This window comes from Pezoporus occidentalis, unplaced genomic scaffold (genome assembly GCF_034315485.1).
Source record: "Pezoporus occidentalis ecotype Australia unplaced genomic scaffold, CSIRO_AGI_Poc_V1 ctg119, whole genome shotgun sequence".
Lineage (NCBI taxonomy): Eukaryota > Metazoa > Chordata > Aves > Psittaciformes > Psittacidae > Pezoporus > Pezoporus occidentalis.
Genome location: NW_026912983.1, coordinates 650,615 through 657,164, shown reverse-complemented (window position 1 = coordinate 657,164; position 6,550 = coordinate 650,615). Strand labels below are relative to the sequence as shown.

At 48.6% G+C, this 6,550-nt stretch overlaps 1 protein-coding gene across 6 annotated transcripts in view; it reads left to right on the top strand.

Annotated features, from left to right (window-relative positions):
• Positions 1-1,111: 1,111 nt before the first annotated feature.
• The window catches only part of RERE (arginine-glutamic acid dipeptide repeats), a 222,245-nt gene continuing 216,806 nt past the window's right edge, over positions 1,112-6,550 (top strand). For 4 of the 6 annotated variants that reach the window (XM_062604103.1, XM_062604129.1, XM_062604110.1 and 1 more), the window contains exon 1: positions 1,113-1,199. The gene's annotated coding sequence lies outside the window, so the exon portion shown is untranslated. Of the gene's footprint in view, positions 1,200-6,550 lie in introns of all 6 variants that reach the window. The other 2 variants (XM_062604094.1, XM_062604088.1) reach the window with 1 other exon arrangement.

The following is a 6,550-nucleotide window of genomic DNA, read 5'->3' as shown; positions in this document are numbered from 1 at the left end:
GAGGATGGAGCCAGGAAGGGGCTGGGCTCTGCTCCCAAGGGATGGGACAAGAGGAACCGGCCTCAAGCTGCACCAGGGCAGGTTTAGATGGAGCTGAGGAACAATTCTGCCCCAGAGGGTGCTCAGGCATTGGAACAGGCCGCCCAGGGCAGGGCTGCAGTCACCGTCCCTGCAAGTGTTCACACAGCCTCAGTGCCATGGGTCAGTGGTGGCCTTGGCAGCGCTGGGAACGGTTGGACCGGATGAGCTTGAAGGGCTTTTCCAACCCAACTGATTCTATGGTTCTGTGATGTCCTGCACCAGCCTGGGCAGCACGGCCAAGGCCCACGCACCTGCTTGGCCGGTGGCACAGGGCTGGCACAGGCCCTGCGGGAGGTGACAGCAACCTACAAACAACCCCTAGCAGCGCGCTGGCAGCGCCCAAGGCCGGGCTGGACACCGGGGCTTGGAGCAAGCTGCTCTAGGGAAGGGGTCCCTGCCCGTGGCGGGGGCTGGACCTGGGGCACCTTTAAGCTGCCTTCAACGCAACCCCCCCTGCGGTGCTGCGGCTCAATGGCTCACCGCCCCTCGGCAGCGCAGCAGCCGGGTCTGTGCCGCCACGGCGGCGGGGGGCAGCGCTCGGGGGGACACGGCGCGGCCTCCTTTGTGCCGCCGGGCCCGCGCCCCCCTCCGCCTTCCCCCTGCTCTTTTAAATCACTTCCATCCACTCTGCCCATTGGCTGCAACCTCCTGCCGGGTCACGGGGTATCCCTCCTCCTCCAATAGCGAGGCTGGATACTAGCATGCGGCTCCGGCCTGGCTGCGTTGCTGGGTGCCCGTTCGGTGCGTGCGTGCGTGAGGGAAGGCAGGCGGAGGCAGCGCTGAGCTGCCCGGACCCCGGCCCGCCGCCGCCCCTCCTCCTGCTTCCTCCTCCTCCTTCCTCCTCCTCCTCCTCTTCTTCCTCTTCCTCCTCCTTCTTCCCCCCGCGGTCGCCGCCCCGCTCCTTGTCTCCCCGTTAAGATGCCCCTGGGCTGCCGCCGCTGAGGCACCGCGCGGGGACCCCGCCGCTCGCCGCCGCCGCCGCCTCCTCCTCCTCCTCCTCCTCCCCGGGTTAGAGGGGAGCTGCTCCTCGCCGCTGCCACCGCCCCGCTCCCACCCCGCCGCCGCTTTGTCCCGGCAGCGACACGGAGCCGCCGTGGATGGTGTAGCGCTCCGCCGAGGTAGGAGGGCGCGGAGCGGGGCCGCTTGACCGCGGTTTTGTTGTCTCCGTGGGGGCGAGGCCCTGCCCTTCCCGCGGTGGAGCCGCGCTCGGGGGGTTCGGTGCCGGGGGAAGGGGTTGAGCCTGCGGACGGGGGACGGGGGTTGAGCCCCCCGCATCCCTGCGCTGGCCTGGGGAGGCGGGTGCGTGCGGGGGGCTGGTGTGTGTGTGTGTTTGGGTGTCTGCTGGAGAGTGCTGCCTGGGTAATGCTCAATGGAGAAGGGTTTAACTTGTTAACCTGAATAGGTGTGGGGTTGGGGAATACCGAACTTCAATGGGCACGGGGTGCAAATGGAGCGCGGTGTTTGAAAGAGGCACCTACCCGCCGGTGTGGTAGGTATGGAATGGTGAAATGGAGATTTTATGCGAATTAATTGTCGGTGGCACAGGGAGGGGTGGGGTTTCTTCTTTTTTTTCTTCTTTATTTTCATTGTGTTCTGTTCCCTGTTCTCTTTCTAAAGCGTGAAAAGGAGATGACCAGAATCACCAAAGTAGTAAGAGGCAGACAACATTAGAGGCTTCATTGCTCAAACTGGCTGTTCGGGGAATTGCTGGGGAGAAAACAATGTGATTCATTGTTGAAGTGAATCCCTCGGATTTATTTTTGCATACTGGTTGCAGTTATTTTGATTTACTGACTTCTTCTCCTGAGTTTTTCCTCGAAGCATCAGTGTCTGTGGAGACTGGCAGCTCCATCGTTTGTATGCAGTCAGCAGGCGACTGCCTGATGTCTGTTTACTCCTTGAGTTACGTTGACCAGCTACTGAAATCAAAGGCATTATTATGCTTCTGCACCAGTGTAGCTGAAATGAGGAGCTTCAGTCACTGGTTCTTACTGTCATGATTTAGTGGAAATCCTTTCTCAGCACAAGTCTTAAGTGTCAGGATTCAAATAGTGTGTCTGTTGTTAAATATGGAATTTAACCAGATAAAAATGAACACGGTGTCAAAAGAAGTAGCTGTTGGTTGTCAAAGGCTGTGTCAAATTGCCTTTTAATGTGCAATGTGTAATATTTCTTTGTAGTTCTACTATTACCAGGCAAGCATTTTGGGTTTTTTTTGTATGCTGCTCCCTTAGAATTGAGAAATCCATGGTGGTTAAGAGGGGTGGAAGCATTTCTATAATAAAGGCACTTCTGGTAAATACATCTCGTCTTGGTTTTAGCCCTTGAGTTTGTACCAGAAACTGGGGTTGATTTCGGTGGCCTGGTTTGGATGAATAGGGATTTTGGAGGTTTGCGTGTTGGTTCGGAGGTCTGGGGGGAAGAGGAGGAGGTAGATGCACACAATGCCCAGGCTTGGGAGCTCATTGTTCTTTGCCGTACACTCCGCTGTGTTTGGGACTGTGCTCTCACTCAAACACGCTATCCTTTGAGAAGTGAAAGATGGGGAATGGGAAGCATTTTCCACCTCTTTCCACCATCCCCAGAATGACCTTTTGGTAACCTCGCAAAAAAACCCTAAGTGAAATAGTAAATGAGAAGCTAAAGGGCGCCAAAACATTGTGTATGTTCTTTCTCCTCCCCTCCCAGTGCTGGCTCTGCTGCTTTCTCTGTCTGTGAGTGGATGTGTAAAGAGAGAGGGAGCACATGAGGTGAGCCTTGGAAGTACACTCTCTTGAACCCCTCTCAACTTTCTTTCATGTTCTACCTTTCCCCCCCCAAAATGAAACCCCCAGCTGGCTTGAAATAAGGATTACTACGCTTCAGATATGTGTATTGGCTTTGGGATGTTTGGTCTGGAGGCATGTGTGCAGGAGAGCTACTGTCAAAGGAGAGCACTTCATTCAGATAAATGCATTGGGATGGCAAATATAAAAGGAAGTGTGCAGAGGTCTGTTTTGGTGTATATATGATTTTTTTTCTTGAGGATTGTTTAATGTTTCTGTTTATATAGCAGCATCTAAAGCAAAAAAAACCCCAAACCAACCCTAAACCAATTGTAGAATCACAGTATATCTTGAAGTGGAAGGGACCCAAAAGGATCATCGAGTCCAACTCCCTGCTCCTTGCAGGATGACTACTATAGCGTGTGATGAAGCTCTGGAAGCTGCACGAGGGGTTGCTGAGGGATGGTAAAATCTCAGCTCCCTGATAACTTCAGCTGGCTGGGGAGACGGAGGTTTACAGAAGGGGGTAAAAAATAATGTGGGTGTTGTGGAGAAGCTCCCACTGTGCTAGACCCTTTGGAAAACAGGCAGCAGTGACTACCAGAGTTCAATTGTGAGGCCTCCAAGCTTTGGTTTTGACTCTTCAGCATACTTGAGTATCTAATTGGCATAAATGACTTCAGTGCCCTTATCTGAACAAAATGTGATGATTGCCTCTGGACTGAGGACTTCGTTTATCTTTCTACCACTGGTGTGGTTTTGGTGTGGCCAGTGGTAATTTTAACGTTATTGTAGGCTATTGTCTGCATGAATGCAAAGATGCGAGTTTGCAGAGAAGTACAGTGAAATGCTTATGCTGCCTCTCTGTGGCTTCATGATTCCTGTGAATTTGTACTACAGAGTGCCAGAGAAAGGGATAACTCCATCTGGACAAAGCTCTTGATATCCCTCTGCAAAATGGGAAGCATTTGTTGGGCATAAAAGGGAAGCAGAGCTGGGAGAGACAAACCTTCCTGAAACAGTAATTACATAGCTGGGTTAACAAGTAGTGATTTCTTTGCATCCAGGGATTTGTTTTACCTTCATGGGGGTTTTGTATGTGCACAACTCCATCCTGGAGTTGTGGATATGGATCCAGTGCTGCGGCAGCAAAAGGCTAATAATCCACACCATTCAGGAACGTGCAGGGATATGGTGTGTGTAATTCTTAATGCTGATTGCAGCTGAGGTGAGAAAGACGGCATTCTGATGTTGCAGTCTAATAAATGACTTCTTTAATAACACACTATTTGTAAATTTACTATCATAGCTGCAAAATGCATCTCTCTTTCCTAACCATACCGAGTGGTTGTTTTGCCCATAAAGAAGTGATTTCACTTTTGGGAGGGGGGGGAAAGCGTGCTATGAGCATATAGAATTTTTCAAGTCTGTGTTGCTGGCAGTGTAATGGCACAGCAGAACCTGTGTTATCCTCTCAGCAGAGCTGTTGGTACATTAAGATTGCCTGAGGGTAGCTTTGATTTCATTACGTGCCGTATTTAAGGGTGCTGTAAGCTTCGGTAATACGTTACACTCGGTGCTGTTGGCATATGAACACAGTACTTGGCTTGTAGTTAATTTCCAGCTTAAAAAATAATGACAATAGGAAAACAATTAGTTACTCTGTGAGACTGAAATGAGGGAGCAACTATATAAATTTACAAGGGGTGGTCAGGATTGGAGTGAACTATTAAAAGAACCCCAATCCACAACTCTGTAACATTCTCGTATGGAAATGGTGTCCTGGTTAGACTGTATTTGAGCTTCAGCTATGTTTCCCTCTGGTTTTCCTATTGAGATATATGACAGCTGTTTCAATTGCGTGAAGTCTAAACAAATCATCCTGCTTGACTTAAAGGGCTGCATAGGACCTGAGTTGAGCTCAGAGTGTAAATTTCAGTCAATAGGCTTAAAACAGGCGTATTTTAAGACAGACCTATCTTGTAACCAAAACAGAACAGACCCACCTATTGATTTGCAACCTGTTTGTTTAGTGTGCTCTTTTAAAGCTGTTTGAAATGAAGCTTGTGCTCTGCTGCTGTGAAGTTGCTTTACTGCAATAGGGAAATGGCATGTGAAAATTGCGTTGGTGATGTGGAAGGTATCAAAAGGAGGTGAGTGTGATTAGATGCGCTTTGGAAATGGTGTTTCCAGCAAGTTGCTAGGAAGAAAACCTCGCCACTTCTTAGAGCGATAGGAGGTGTTAAGGAGCAGGATCTACAACGCAGTATTGTGCTCTCTGTGTTGGTTTGCCAGCAGCATTTTGCACAAGCTTTTATAATGTTGGTAGCTGTGCCCAACTGCTCTTTTCAGAGAGGCTGATGTATGAACAAAGGAGCAAACAAGATATGAATGCTGCGCTGGCTCCTGTTGATTTAAAAGTCTGCTGGGGCAAGGACTGACTCGAAATGACTGAAAACCCCCAAACTGAATGAAATATTAGCTGACTATTTCTGTTTTAATAGGTGTCAGGGTGTGTTTTTTATCATTTTGTTTAATATGAATGTGTGTTTAGTTCCCCGAGCATCCAGAATAGTACATTGACCTAGAGAAAAGTAAAACTAGCTTGGATACAAGCATCAGTGTTCCCTCTGTGCCTCATGGGGATCGTGATGGCCTTTTCTTGTGAAATTCTTAGTAACGTGTGTATGAAATGCGCTGTATCACAGCAGCGGGTGTTTCAGTTCTAGGCATAAAGGATTGCATTTGTATTTGGCATCTTAATACTGTTCAAAGTGCAACCCTGAAAACATAGATCAGTTTGGGTATTGCATAGGTTTGATAGATTAATAAGTAAATGTTTATGATTGACTTGGTGAAAAAGGGGTAATTCTTTGAACACATAGGTTGTCTTTTGTTCTTCCTACAGAGCACAAATGAGCGTCTAGCTCACTTAAGATGCGAGGTAAGTGGAAGAAAATGAGTGCTCATTAATTCTGAGGTCTCAGGTAATCTGTGTGTTTAATCTCCTTGGCTAGATTTAAAAACAATATTGTTACCACGGTGTTATCAATCCCTGATACTGAGAAGCAATTCCGGCCTGTTTCAAATACGTAACAGGATTTCTGCTTTATACCATTACCTGTTCTTTTCTCATGCATGCAGGGGAGGTTGTAGTGTGTATGTATTTTTATGACTAACTAAGCTTATATTGTAGTAGCTGTTTTGAGGAGACAAGAGCTGCTCAGCCCTGAAGTTTGCTCCCTCCATCCCCATTGCCAGTTAATTCCTCTTTCCCCCCTGTCCTTTATAACGTTTGAATGGGCAAGTAGCATGGATGCGCCTACGGACTAACTGGCTGCCAAGCAAAGCTTAAAATGCTGGTTTCTGTCTGGCCCTGCCTTAGTGGGGATGTAATTAATTAGAGAGCTTTTTCCTATCCATCTGCTGGTTTGCACAAAACTCTCAGGAACGTTGGTTCTAGCCGACGTGACTGTCATGTCAGGCTTGTTTGAAATCCATTACGCACCAGAACTTACTGGCGTGAAATGAGAGGATAAGGCAACAGGGAGGGGGGAGAAGGGGAAGTGGGGTGAACAGGGGGAGGTTTTCCCTTTAAGAAATGAGGTTAAAGAGGAAGAAAGGAAGTTCTGTCATCTAGCACTAATAAATACTTGTCTGTGTGATGAGCAATTTCTCCTTTATGTTCATCTTTTTCATATGGC